Below are 15,000 nucleotides of genomic sequence, written 5' to 3'. Positions count from 1 at the left end.
ACACTAACACAAACGCACTGTCTTCTCGGCACCACTTATGAGACGCAGCAGCTATCCGCTTCCTCCTCACGCCACGGCCTCGGGTGCTGCACTGCCACACGTCCAATCTCGCCCTCCCTTAAAAAGCTAAACTGTCAGAACTAATCAGTAATCACATCTAGTATGCCCCGTATTCTGAGACGCATTCGGGTCTCACAACAATATATTCCCTTTTTATTTTATTTTTTTTACAGCAGAGGAGGCAATTCAAGGGCAAAAACACGAACAGCAGCAGCAAAATAAAAAAGCCCTCTATATTTTGCTTCGTACAAAAAATAAAGAAGAGCGAATAAAAGGTAAAAAACAAGATCAATTTCAGGTGCAGAGGTGTCTCGGTACTCTCCTTTTGAATGAATGTGTAGCGGCAGCTTAGGCCGCTACTGAGAAAGCCAAACATTTATGTTTGTGTGTTTTCTAGACAGCTACGTTATAGCTGGTATAGCGCCGTGTGATTCGTTAAGGCCGTCTGTGTAGGTTCAGAGATACGACTGATAACCCGGTGGTGACTCCATTTATAAGCAAATTTATTCTCGAGAATATACACGTTTTTACATACGGTGATTGATTATTTACAGAAGTTCATATGCGCTAATATTTACAATAATGGCTCTATGGTGATGCAGTTTTAATATGTTAATGTTTATAATAATAGGAGTGATTTATTACATATATATATATATATATATATATATATATATATATATATATATATATATATATATATATATATATATATATATATATATATATATATATATATATATATATATATATATATATATATATATATATATAGTGACTCGCAGTCTGATGAATAGGAAGACAAGATATTAGTGTGTTATGAGAGTGGAAGAGGAGAAAGAGGACAAGGTGAGTTACAGGGCAGAATGAAGAAATGAGGGCGAAGGAAACGAGAAAGAAAATGGTGTGTTTAATTGGTGACAACAAGTGTTTCCTCTTTCCAAATTCACAAAGGGAGGTTAGTCGGGCTGTGGTGAGTGCTCTTTCACGATCACGATGCATAAGGGTGGTCAGACTATCACTATGCTCATAACACTACCCATGGAAGTGCTTATACAACCTCTACGAAAGTCTTATCTTATGTGTGGTGGTAAGGTTTGGTTCTCAGACACTTTCGGCTCCAAAAACAACAATTTTCAAAGGCCACAAATTAAGTTAGTCGGGTTCTCATTGGTGTTTTTTTCATGTCCACGGTGCAGAGGTCAGACTACTATTAAGCTCGTAAACCTACCCATGGAAATGCCTCAACAACATCTACGATAGCCTTGTCTAATGTGGGTATGTTCTTAACAAACAGTACTATTTCCTAAGGCTTCAAAGGAGATTAATCGGGTTCTCATTAGTTGTTTTTCATGTTCATGGTTCAGTGTACTTGACATACTACTACTAGGCTCGTAAAACTACCCATGGAAATGTCTATACAACCTCTATGAAAGCCTTGTCTAATGTGGGTATGTTCTTAACTAACTACTATTTCCTAAGGCTTCAAAGGAGATAAATCGGGTTCTCATCAGTTGTGCAGAAGCCTTGAACATAAGAACATAAGTACGTAAGGGTCTGCAAGAGGCCGGTAGGCCTATACGAGGCAGCTCCTTTGAACCTAAGCTCCGGTGTATCTAACCCCACCTAATATCGCTGTCCATTAATTTATCTAATCTATTTTTGAATGTGACAATTGTATTGGCACTCACCACGTGACTGCTAAGCCTATTCCACTCATCCACCACTCTGTTAGTAAACTAATTTTTGCCTATGTCCCTGTTGAATCTGAATCTATCCGGTTTAAGCCCATTACTTCGTGTCCTACTCGGCTCTCTTACAAACAAAACCTTATGAAGATCCCCCTTATTAAAGCCCTTCATCTATTTATAAACCTCGTTCATGTCTCCACGCACCTTTCGTCTTTCCAGAGAATTCAAGTTTAACTGTTTGAGTCTTTCCTCGTATGGCAAGTTTCTCAACCCCTGAATCATCTTAGTCATCCTCCTCTGCACCGATTCTAACATTTTGATATCCATTCTAGTATAGTAAGGTGACCAGAGCTGAGCCGCATAGTCAAGACGAGGTCTAACTAATGCTAAATTGCCTAAATTGCCTTGCCAAACTATCACAAGCAAGGTTGAAAAAAAACTACCCTTGAAAGTACCTGCAACCCCATAACGAGAGAGAGAGAGAGAGAGAGAGAGAGAGAGAGAGAGAGAGAGAGAGAGAGAGAGAGAGAGAGAGAGAGAGAGAGAGAGAGAGAAAATTTTTTTTTACATAGATTTACATAGAAAATCAGACCACACAGACCCCATGGTCCAGACTAGGTGGTCTGTCCTTAGACCTAAGTGAATCTTCACTAATCAGATGGCTCCAAAATGTTGCTTTTCTACTTTAGTTAATATTAAGTTCAAGGGAGTGACGGTCGAGCTTGTTTTCAAAGGAGTCAATCGTGTTACACTGGACCACTGACGGTGGGAGCTTATTCCATTTTCGCACTACAACGTTGGTGAAGAAAAATTTGGTGCACTCTGAATTTACTTGTCTACATTTGAGTTTTATGCCATTGTTCCTCGTTCGCAAAGTGTCATCGATCATAAACAATTTTATTCTGTCTACATTCGTGAAACCATTAAGTATTTTAAAACATTCGATCAATTTTCCTCGGAGGCGACGTTTCTCAAGTAAGAACATGTTAAGGGTGGAAAGCCTTTCATCGTAGGATTTGTTGCGCAAGGAAGAGATTATTTTTGTTGTCCGACGCTGAACACTTTCTAATTTAGCAATGTCCTTTGCATGGTGAGGCGACCAAAACTGTACCGCATATTCCAAGTGGAGTCTGACTAAACTATTATTATTGAATCAGCGGTCGATGCAGTTTCAATAAATGCGAAGGAGGACACAGTGTATCTGATCCATGCGGGAACCAACGACCTTCAGTCAACCCAATCTCAGGACCTGTTAGCAAAATACCGTCAAGTCATTCGGAAATACAAGACCAAGTCCCCTCACATCATCATCTACCGAGAGTCAATACGTTCACCGGATTTAACAGTAAAGCGTACGGCGTCAACACTAGTCTAAAGCAGTTATGTAACGATGAAGGCGTAGCGTTCACGAATGCGTGGCATCACTTCAATCAGCGCCCAGATTTGTTTTCGGAGGACGGACTCCACCTGAACGAGGTTTGTTCGGCCGGCTTGGAAGGCTCCTGAACGAGACAGTTGAAAGCTTCTCGAAAAGCTATTAAAAAAACTGCAGGTGAGGGCAAGGCCAAGGCAACCCTTGATCAGCCGAACCTTAGCGTCGATGCGGCTTGCAAGAAACTGTGCAACCAACGACGCCCCTGACAAGCGAACTCATTCAACACGACGCGGCAAAACCAGGAGCCACATTTCCATTTTGTACACAAATGCACGCAGTAGTAGGAGCAGGTAGGAAGACACCTACCGAACGGGCGTGAGCTACTCCCGGTGAGGATATATGGGAAGCGAGGAGGGTGCTGAAGCCCTTCAAAGACCCTTCCCATGTCCTCACTAACCGTTTCCCTTTTGTCTCATCAACACCAGAGAGCAGTTCAGTATGCTCTCTAAAGACAGTTCCTCTCTCTTTCTACACCACACTACATTTACAAAACACACACACCTTTTCCCAAAATTCAAAATTCAACATAGCGAAAAAAATAACTGCCTCGGAGTCCCCGCCTGGGGGGGACCATAAATTCCCCCAGGGAGGACTCCCCTTCTGGCTGCCGACTTGAGAGGTGTTCTGATAACTCCTCGAACCTCCTCCTTATCAATTTCTGCAACATTCGCGGTCTCCGTTCTAATTTTCATTCTGTGGAACACCATCTCTCCCCCTCTAAATCTCACCTTCTCTTCCTCACCGAAACACAGGTTCTGAGGCTACTGACAGCAACCTGTACTCTGCTCCCTCCTACTATCTCTATCCTAAATTTCAATCCAAAGCTGGATGTTGCGCCTACGTGCGCAACGACATCACTTGCTCTCGTGCCCACGATCTTGACTCTTCTGAATTTTCCACCATCTGGCTAAGACTTCACTGTCATTCTATTACTAAATACATCTGTGCTGTTTATCTCTCACCTAACTCTACTAACTATGTAAAACTCTTTGACTATTTGAACTCTAAAGTGGAGCGCATCTTGACCCTCCCTTCGCTGAAATCTCCATCTTGGGAGATTTCAATGTTCACCACCAGCTTTGGCTTCCATCCTCTTTCACTGACCAGCCTGGTGAACAAGCCTACAACTTTACTCTCCTCCACGACCTAGAGCAGTTGGTTCAGCACCCTACTCGTATTCCCGACCGTCTTGGAGACAGGCCCAACATTCTAGACCTCTTCCTTACCTCTATCCTTCTGCTTACTCTGTCAAACTGTTATATCCGTTGGGCTCCTCCGATCATAACCTTATTTCTGTATCCTGTCCTATCGCTCCTGGACATCCTCTGGACCCGCCGAGGAGGCGATGCTTCTGGCATTTTGCTTCAGCTCGGTGGGACGACCTGAGGATGTACTTTTCCGATTTCCCGTGGAATGATTACTGCTTCCAGGAGAGAGACCCCTCTGTGTGTGCTCTGCGCATCACAAAGGTGATTGTCTCTGGAATGGAGGCATACATTCCACGTACTTTCTCTACTCCTCATGCTAAAAAGCCTTGGTTTAATCATACTTATTCTCGTGCTATTAAAGATAGAGAGGCAGCTCACAAAAGGTTCCAGAGCCTGAACTCCCATTAACTTTGATCTATACATTTCAGCCCGGAATCGTGCCAAATCTATTCTCCGACTTACCAAAACTTCTTTTATAAATAAAAATGTCAACACTTTGCTTCTTCTAATTCTTCCGTGACTTCTGGCATCTAGCCAAAAATATCTCCTCCAATTTCATTTCTTCCTCTTTTCCTCCTCTCCTTAACCCTGACGGCAGCACTGCCGTCTCATCTGTCTCTAAGGCTGAACTCTTCGCTCAGACTTTCTGAATGAACTCCACCTTGGACGATTCTGGGCATATTCCTCCTACTCATCCCCCCTCTGATTCCTTTATGCCAGTTATTAAGATGCTTCATAATGATATTTTCTATGCCCTCTCTGGCCTCAACTCTGAGAAGGCTTATGGACCTGATGGAGTGCCTCCTATTGTCCTTAAAAACTGTGCTTCTGTGCTGACACCCTGCCTGGTCAAACTCTTTCGTCTCTCCCTATCAACATATATCTTTCCTTCCTGCTGGAAGTATGCCTTTGTACAGCCTGTGCCTAAGAAGGGTGACCGCTCCAATCCCTCAAACTACCGCCCAATAGGTTTACTTTCATGTACATCTAAAGCTTTTGAATCAATCCTTAACTTCTAATCTTCTATCTGATCGCCAGTATGGATTCCGCAATGGGCGTTCTACTGGCGATCTTCTTGCTATCTTAACTGACTCTTGGTCATCCTCTCTTAGCAGTTTCGGTGAAACTTTCTCTGTTGCGCTAGACATATCGAAAGCCTTCGATAGAGTCTGGCACTAATCTTGCATTCTAAACTGCCCTCTTTCGGATTCTATCCCTCTCTCTGTTCCTTTATCTCCAGTTTCCTTTCCGGCCGTTCTATCTCTGCGGTGGTAGACGGTCACTGCTCTTCCCCTAAAACTATCAACAGTGGCGTTCCACAGGGCTCTGTCCTATCACCCACTCTCTTCCTGTTATTCATCAATGATCTTCTTTCCCTAACAAACTGTCCTGTCCACTCGTATGGCGACGACTCCACTCTGCATTATTCAACTTCTTTCAATAGACGACTCTCTCAACAAGAAGTACACAACCCAGGCTGGAGGCTGCAGAACTCTTAACCTCAAACCTTGCTATCATTTTCGATTGGGGCAGAAGGAACCTTGTGTCCTTCAATGACTCAAAAACTCAATTTCTCCACCTATCAACTCGACACAATCTTCCGAACACCTATCCTTATTCTTCGACAACACTCAGCTGTCACCTTCTTCTACACTGAACATCCTCGGTCTATCCTTAACTCAAAATCTCAACTGGAAACTTCATATCTCCTCTCTCGCTAAATCAGCTTCTTCGAGGTTGGGCATTCTGTATCGTCTCTGCCAGTTCTTCTCCCCGCGCAGTTGCTATCCATATACAGGGGCCTTGTCCGCCCTCGTATGGAGTATGCAGGTGGGGGGCTCCACACAGCTCTTCTGGACAGAGTGGAGGCTAAGGCCTCCGTCTCATCAGCTCTCCTCCTCTTACTGATAGTCTTCTACCTCTTAAATTCCGCCGCGATGTTGCCTCTCTTTCTGTCTTCTATCGATATTTCCACGCTGACTGCTCTTCTGAACTTGCTAACTGCATGCCTCCCCCCCTCCCGCGGCCCCGCTGCACACGACTTTCTACTCATGCTCATCCCTATACTGTCTAAACCCTTATGTAAGAGTTAACCAGCATCTTCACTCTTTCATCCTCACGCTGGTAAACCTGGAACAATCTTCCTTCATCTGTATTTCCTCCTGCCTACGACTTGAACTCTTTCAAGAGGAGGGTATCAGGACACCTCTCCTCCCGAGTTTAACCTTGCTTTTGGCCGCCTCTTCTGCTTCTTTTATGGGAGCAGCGATTAACGAGCTTTTTTTATTGTTTTTTTGGTGCCCTTGAGCTGCTTCCTTTGTTGTAAAAAAAAGAAAAATAAAAGTCTATTACCCAAAAAGGACGAAGAAGGCGTATATTGCAACAGAGAAACCAGATGTGGTAGCCATCACAGAGACTTGGGCCAATTCTGCACATCTAGTATCTGAACTATCATTTCCGGGTACGAAAGCTTCAAAACAATCGAATGCAAAAGAAAGGAGGAGGAGTAATTTGCTACGTAAAAAGTACGCTCCCTGCCATAAAATAGACAAACAGGACGCAGAGAGTTACGACTCCGTCTATGTGGGAATAACCGCGAATAATAAGAAACTAACACTTGCGACCGTATACAGGCCTCCAAAACAACAGGCAGCCGATGACACTGCCCTGTAAAAAGAGCTTCACTCTTTAACACAAAGCAAAGAAGCAATAATAATTAGGGACTTTAATTGCCCTAACATTGACTGGGGACTGATGACTGGAGATCAAGAGGGTGACAGGCTTATAGAAATGGTGGAGGATTCGTTCCTCACCAAGTTGTAACTCACCGACAAGAGAAAACAATCTGCTGGATCTGGTATTAGTAAGCGACCCCGACCTCATTCGCGACTGTGAAGTTGGTGAAAAATAATGGTTGCGATTACCACTTAATCCGTTTCAATGTCAACATAAGTCACAAACTCGTAGACAATCCGTCAGTGATACCAGACTACAAAAAGCAAATTTCAACCTAGCCTGGGAGCTGCTTCCTTCTGCAACCTGGGACCAACTTCACCCAACTGACAATACAATCGACAACGTGTGGAACAACTTTAAAGATAAGCTTTTGCAGGTAGAGAAGGCTACAGTGCCTACGAAACCCAGGCGAGCAAATGGTACCGTGGATCCACCGTGGATGAACAGAGAAAAAAAGGGCGGCAAAATTAAAAAAGGAATTATAACCTAATGAAAGAAAAGACACAGCCGAAGCCCGTGCATAGTACCAAAACAGCCTCAGAGCTTGTCGCACCCTTATTCGGAGTAGTAAACGCAACTACGAAAACAAATATCGCGTGACATCAAGACAAACTCAAAAATTCTTCACATACATCAAATCGAAAAAAGTAAGATCCAATATTGGTCCCTGACAGACGAGACTGGATCTGTAACTCAGGACAGTAAACAGATGGCCAGAATCCTCAACAGTAGCTTGCATTCGTATTCATAGTCGAGGACATCGAAACCATTCACGAGAGCCCTGACCCGCCGAGTGAGATATCGACCCTGGACATTGACACAATATGCGACCAAGAAGAGAAAAGTATTTGTAAAAACTCGACACGAACAAGTCAACAGGACCTGACGGTTTGTAACCACGGTTATTAAAAGAGCTTAAACAACAAATACTTCAGACACTCACTAACATATACAACCAGTCTGTTCAATTGAACAAGGTTCCGGTAGACTGGAAGATGGAGAACGTGACACCGATTTTCAAAATGAGACAAAAGCGTCGCATTAAACTACAGGCCCATAAGGTTGACATCAGTGGCAGGAAAAATACCTGAAAAGATTATTAGAGACAAACTTGTCAAGTTTTTAGAACACAATAATGTAATCTCCGACACCCAGCATGGCTTCAGAAACAAGCGCTCCTGCCTAACAAATTTATTAGACTTCTTCCAAGGTATATATAAGAACTGGGATGCCCACATCCCCAGTGATGTTATATACCTGGACTTTCAGAAGCCCTTCGACAAGGTACCGCACGAGCGACTCCTTAAAAACTGCACTGGCGGACATTGAGCCAATCTGATCGCGTGGATAAGAGATTGGCTCACCGGCAGAAAACAACGAGTACTACTAAACGGACAGCCTTCCGATTGGCTTCCAGTCACTAGTGGAGTGCCTCAAGGGTCAGTGCTGGGACCCATTATCTTCAGCATATAATATCAACGACCTCGAATCAGGACTGAACTCAACAATATCGAAATTTGTTGATGACACCAAGATGGGTGGAAAGGCCCTCACAAAGACCGACTGCGAAATCATTCAGAAAGACCTCAATCACATTATCGAATGGTCAGAAAAATGGCAAATGTCCTTTAATGTTGACAAATGCAAAGTCATGCACATTGGGTCCAGAAATAGTATCCACACATACATTATGAATGGGAAACCTCTTCAAGCGATGCAGGAGGAAAAGGATCTTGGAGTCACTATCAGCAGTGACCTGAAACACGAGAATCACTGTAAAAAAGCCTACAACAAAGCCAACACTATGCTCGGGTTCATAGCGAGGAACTTCGAGTGTAAAAAGCCAGACGTGATGCTAGCCTTGTATAATTCCATGGTAAGACCGCACCTCGAGTATGCAGTACAGTTTTGGTCTCCTAATTACAGAAAGAACATTGATTTATTATAAAAGACTCAACGACGCGCCACGAAGATGATACCAACCTTAAGGGCTCAACCGTGCGCGGAACGACTCAAGCGACTCAATCTCTTTACATTGGAGAAAAGACGCCTGCGAGGAGATATGATTCAAGTCTTCAAGTATCTGAAAAAAATCAATAACGTCGATTACTCCAAATTCTTTGAACTGCAAACCAACCTAAGAACTACAAATAACGGTTTACCTATTCAGTCTAGTCGATGTAACACAGACATCGGAAGGAGTTTCTTTTCAAACCGAGTCATCCGTCACTGGAACAATCTTCCTTCAGAAGTAGTAAATGCGAATACCATCAACTCCTTCATATATAGAATCGACCGTCACTTCGCTGCGTCAGGAGGAGCTGAATATTAAGGTGCTTTCATCTGCTCCTCAATATCGAGGTGCTTTTCATCTGCTTCTCAATGTCGAGGTGCTTTTCATCTGCTCCTCAATGTCGAGGTGTTTTTCATCTGCTCTCAATGTCGAGGTGCTTTATCTGCTCCCCAGGCCCCAAGTGGCTGTCGAGCAGATTAAATCACCAAAGCGGGCAACCTCGTAATAAGCCAATAGGCTTTCTGTTCCCTGCATTTCCATGTTTCCATGTTTCCTCCTCCTCCTCCTCGTCCTCATACTGAACAACAACAGCAGCAGCAATAACAACAAACTAATTCTTTACTAACGCACAATTTCACTCTCGGTTCAAAGAACTATTCAAACTCACTTTCATTCTTCTCTTCTGTTTTCGAACACAATTAAGGCGATGCGATTCTAGGACACGAGCCACTGAATCCTCCTTTCCTTGAGTCTTTCAGCCAACGTGGTGGTGGCGACACGTGACCTGCCTGTGACCGAGACCTGCCTGTGACCGTGACCTGCCTGAGCTGACCAGTTGTGGTGTGTTACTGAGGATGTGCGTAAGTGTCGTGCTGTGTTGCGGCCGTATTTTTAATCTTTTGGTCTCGATAACACACATGTATTATGATGCGAGAAGGCTTAGTTTGGAATGTTCACAGGATCTCAAAAGTAGGTATAAGTATTTAAGTATGGAATGTACATTATGACAAGGCTGGCGTTTTGGTGTTTCCAGAGGTAGTTTATGACCCTGGTGGCAGATTGACCTTTCCTCTGTACCATGAACCTAAAATACCACTCTTGAGAACCTGACTGATCTACTTTGGCCTTTGGAGATATATATGTGAGGCGGAAGCGTCTGAGAAAACAGATAGTGTTGTGTTGTATTGCTGGCGTTTGTGTCTCAGGGAAAGGAGTATTTGTTAACGTGATATATGGTATGTGACGAAGATGAGCACCGAGGGCACGCGTAGCTATAACCGGTATGCCCTCAACTTTACCTTTTCATTAATGTGTGTTCGTCAATTTGTTCAGTTCAGTTAGTAATAAATTATATAACGGCAAAATATATAGCTACTACACGTCACCTGAGTTGTTTGTTTTGTTATCAGCGGTTTGTTCCATTTCCACGGGCGCACTGAATGGGACGGTGTAAACCGGCGAACATAATTATACTCCCTAGAACATATGGCACGCTTTGACGGATGTTTAGAAAATTGACCTTTGCTTTCATCCCTTTCGGCGCCCTGTTGCATAATTTATTGCCCTTCACTCGTCCCAGGCTGGTGTAATTTTAAACCTTTCGGGATGCAGGCACATACATTTAACAATTCTTTCGTAGAATCGGATTGCTTTTCCATGGGTACCTTTGTGACCCCGGTAGTAGTTTAGCTCTTCTTCTGTACCGTGAATCTAAATAAACACTCATTAGAATCTGACTGATCTACTAGTTAATGGAGGCTGAAGCGCCCCAAGCACATACATTTGACAAGGTTTTGTAGGACTGGAGGTCATTTCATGGGTACTTTATGACCCTGGTGGTAGTTTGATTATTTTTCTGTACTATGAACCTAAAGAAACACTCATTAGAACCTGACTGATAAACTTTTGACCTTTGTAAATAGTTGACGAGGCTGAAGCATCTGCGAGAGCCTTCGAAACAGATTTACTGAGGCTTGAGGAGTTTCATAATGGTTGTTACCGCCATCAGCCCGCGAGGAATACGAGAGTCACTACGTTTATCAAAGAATCAGGGATACGTGTCACTACAATTTACATCAAAGAGCAATAAATCATTAAGTCACTACCATACATCAAAGAGCAATTAACCCGCACATCAGAATATGGCAATGGCAAGATATATCATTCAGATCATTCAGAAATATACAGCTATAACTCACGTGTCGGGGTCAATTAATCACTTGTGGGTTCTTTGTTGTGTGACCCTTAACCAAACTCTCCTGCGAGGAGTTTTTCACCTCTCTGCTGCGCCTCCTCTCTGCCCTCAAATCAACCAACCACCAGACAGAGAGGAATTGGCTGACGCGGAAACCCTGCGTCAGCAGTCTGCATCTACCCCTTCCGAGTGTTGACATCGTGGTGCGGCCATCTGGTCTCACTTATACCCATTAATGGATTCAGCCTGCTCGCACTGGAGCCTCGCAAGAACCTGTTCTTGGAATTTATTTAATCCCGAGAACCGGTTGTTACTGTTAGTTTAAATCAGGGTTCTTAATTTTCCCCATGAACACCTACTTATAACTTATTTTGGTAAACCCTCATATATTTGTTACTGGCTTTGATAGTCAAAACACGACTAAAACCAGATTTGATGTCGGGTAGAGCCGAACACGGGTTCAAGACCAATGTGGCATCACCGATTCGAACGAGAGCGTTACAAAGGCTACTAATTGACAGCAACCGCTGCCAGCTCAATTTGTTTACTTGAATTACTTCTCCTCACGGCAACCAGCTGTCATCCGCCTCACCTGTGCCTTCCTGAAGAAGACAGGCCAGCTGTCACGCCTGTGATAACCTCATAGGACTTCCCTCAGGACTCATAATGATCTTCAGATATTCGCGTCCCTGACAACAACAACAACAACAGCAACAACAACATATCTGCAGACACCACTGTAGCTGGTAGGATTTTTTATTCTATTTTGAGAGGTTGTAGCTATTATTTTATGTAGTCACGCATCACGACATCAGGAATTGTGATCTTAAATATATCAAAATCACTTTGATAACAGTTTGAATATATAAATATGCCATATAGAGTATAGGCATGAGCTGAGACACAAAATATTTATTGAAAGTAGAATGTGCGTGGATTTAACCATATCAGTATGGTTTGCTTCTAGAGACTGAGATAGTGAGAGAACGTGTTGTCATGAGTACTGGAGTGAGAAAACTTGTTCTTAAAAGAATTGAATCCCACCACTGCTTATACTATCTCGCACCACTGCTTTGCAGTAGTCCCCATCTTTACTCTTTTAGAATCCTCCCTATCCACCCTCTACATCGTCCTTTTATATGTATGTACCACATTACACATCTTGTAAGCAGTCATACTCAGCCTTAGCGCACTAATAACCTTTGTCCGCCTTGGGCGGCAATGAGGATCAACTACTTCACCCTGCGTGCTCTGCGTCATGGTGACTTGATGATTTACACGTTGCACTTCATGATCGATAGTATATTTGACTTGTTGCGCGTGAGCCCTGGGCCATATTCTTAAAACATTTCGGCGCCCAAGCACACATATTTGACAAGGTTTTCGTAGAGTTTGTGGCATTATTTGGAGTAGTTTTATGACCCTGGTGGTAGTCTGACCCTTCCTCTGTACTGTGAATCTAAATAAAACAGTCATGAGAACTGATTTGTCTCCTTTTGGCCTTGGAAATAGTTGACGTGAGAGGTGGAAGCGTTCGAGCATACCAGCCGTGGGAGGCGGTGGATGGGCAGGGGGAGGCCCATCTTTCGTAACGTATTATCAAAGCTGGCTTCCACAATAATTTCCAAGGCCACAAGGAGATAAATTGGTTATCATGAGACTGACTGATTGTTGGTTTATTGTTGCAAAGTCACAGGAGAAGGGAGTAACCTGGCAATACATAGTGTGATGGGTACAACTGGTTTTTTTTTTCAATTTTATGATGCAGAAGTTTTGTCAAACTTTCACTAATGCTCATACAACTACTTATTGAAATACCACAACGACCTATGCGAAAGCCGGGTTAAAGGTGGGTGTGTGGGGGTGGGTGTGTGTGTGTGGGTGTGTGTGTGTGTGTGTGTGTGTGTGTGTAAGTCACGAAATGTTTGAGACTTTGACCCTAGTTTCATATCCTGCTTCCAATCTTCGACTTAATTTTGCATGGGTCATTGGGGTTATATTTTGAAACGCGTCCAAGGATATTTTTGACACGGCTTGTAGGAGTTGTTGTGGGTATTTGCATGAGTGGTTTAAGACTCTGGTTGTGGTTTGACCCTTCTTCTGTACCGTGAACCTAATGAAACACCTATTAGAACCTGAATGATCTCCGTTTTGTCCACTGGAAAGAGTTGATGAGAGCTGGATACTTTTGGGAATACGGATCTTTACTTTGAATATCTTTATATTTTACTTTATTTTCTACCCCAGGATGAAATAAAGTGACGGTGATGGTGGTGATGGTGATGGTGGTGTTGACGGAAGGATGGAAAAGGAAAAGAAAATGAAGAAGGAAATGGCGGAGGCTCTGGCGATGATGGTTTCTTAATGGCCACGTCAAAAGAGGGTCGACTGCACTACGATTTACTGTTGAGGGAGCACAAACGCCCAGGTGAGAAGAAACACACACACACACACACACACACACACACACACACACACACACACACACACACACAGCTGTCCTCAGAGTTTTATTAGTTGACTGGGTATTCGTGACTCACATTCCACACTTCAACCCTTTTTTGTTCTCTTCTTTCATGTTTGCGTCGGTCGGCGTTGGTCAGCGACTTGTCTGCGTCCTCGTCGTCGTCAGCTCCATTCTTTATCGTTCTTTATCGTCTTTTTCCTTCTATATTCTGATTTACTTCCTTCCTTTATCCCCTCCCTTCCTTCCTTGTCTTATCTTCCTTCCCGCTCCATCCTTTCCTTTCCATTTCTTTTCTTCCTTTCTTTCTTTCCTCTCAATTTCTTTACGCTCCTTCTCTTCTTTCCTCACCATGCTATCCCTTTCCTTTTCTATCCTTCTCCTTTGTATTACCTTACCTTCTCATCCATACTCCTTCCTACCCCTCCCTCCTCCCTTCCTTTCCATTTCCTTCCCTCAACTCCATTCCATATATCCTTCTCCCATCCTTGAGCCACGGATCCTGCTACCAGTCGGCGCTGAAGAACCTGTGAAGGCTTTTTTTTTTTTTTTGCGTCGCGGCCTGTTGCGCCGGTAGGCTTCTTCCGGTGGGGCCTGATGGTCGGCCAGGCTTCTTTCCGGTAATTTTGATGGTCGGCCCAGCCTGTTCTGGCGCAGGCGAGTGTTTATAGGGGCGCCATCATGTGTTGGCTCATGCCGCATCCCTGACTCATCTTTGAGCCTCTCTGAGAGATTATCTAGAGCCCAGGTTGATGGGTGGTCTTAGGCCAGCATGTTGGTAGTCTTAGGCCACTCGGCGGTGACTGAAAACCTCAGCTGTACGGCGGCCAGGATTCAAACCCGTGTCCATCCTAGAGCTCCTGAACGCGGGGCCGTCACGCTAACCCTCAGCCACCGCCTGTGTGAAGGCTGCTCCACGTTGGACGATAAGGTGAGGCTGCGACCTTCTTGCACTTTAAGTCGACGCTAGTCTGTGCCAGCATAGGAGAGTTTGTTTCCATAAGCGGGTGGTGAAGTCACAGCTGTCAAAGGATAAAAATCCCACCTGATGAGGATACGAAACGTTAATGTCACGGCACAAAAGGTAAGAAACACTAAAATCACTGCATCTGACGGAAGTGGTGGGCACGATTCGCTTCAATCACCTAACCGCGTGATTAGCGAAGCTAACTTTTCGTCTGCTGATTAGCGTTTTCGC

The 15,000-nt window shown here is 43.9% G+C and overlaps 1 protein-coding gene across 1 annotated transcript in view; it reads right to left on the bottom strand.

Annotated features, from left to right (window-relative positions):
* Positions 1-76, bottom strand: part of LOC126991324 (uncharacterized) — a 48,953-nt gene extending 48,877 nt beyond the window's left edge. The window contains exon 1 of the mRNA XM_050850101.1: positions 1-76. This exon is cut by the window's left edge and continues 55 nt beyond it. The gene's annotated coding sequence lies outside the window, so the exon portion shown is untranslated.
* Between the last annotated feature and the right edge of the window lie 14,924 nt (positions 77-15,000).

This window comes from Eriocheir sinensis, unplaced genomic scaffold (assembly GCF_024679095.1).
Source record: "Eriocheir sinensis breed Jianghai 21 unplaced genomic scaffold, ASM2467909v1 Scaffold26, whole genome shotgun sequence".
In the NCBI taxonomy this organism is placed as follows: Eukaryota; Metazoa; Arthropoda; class Malacostraca; order Decapoda; family Varunidae; genus Eriocheir; species Eriocheir sinensis.
Note: the sequence above shows the minus strand (reverse complement) of the source record. Positions and strands in the feature narration are given on the sequence as shown.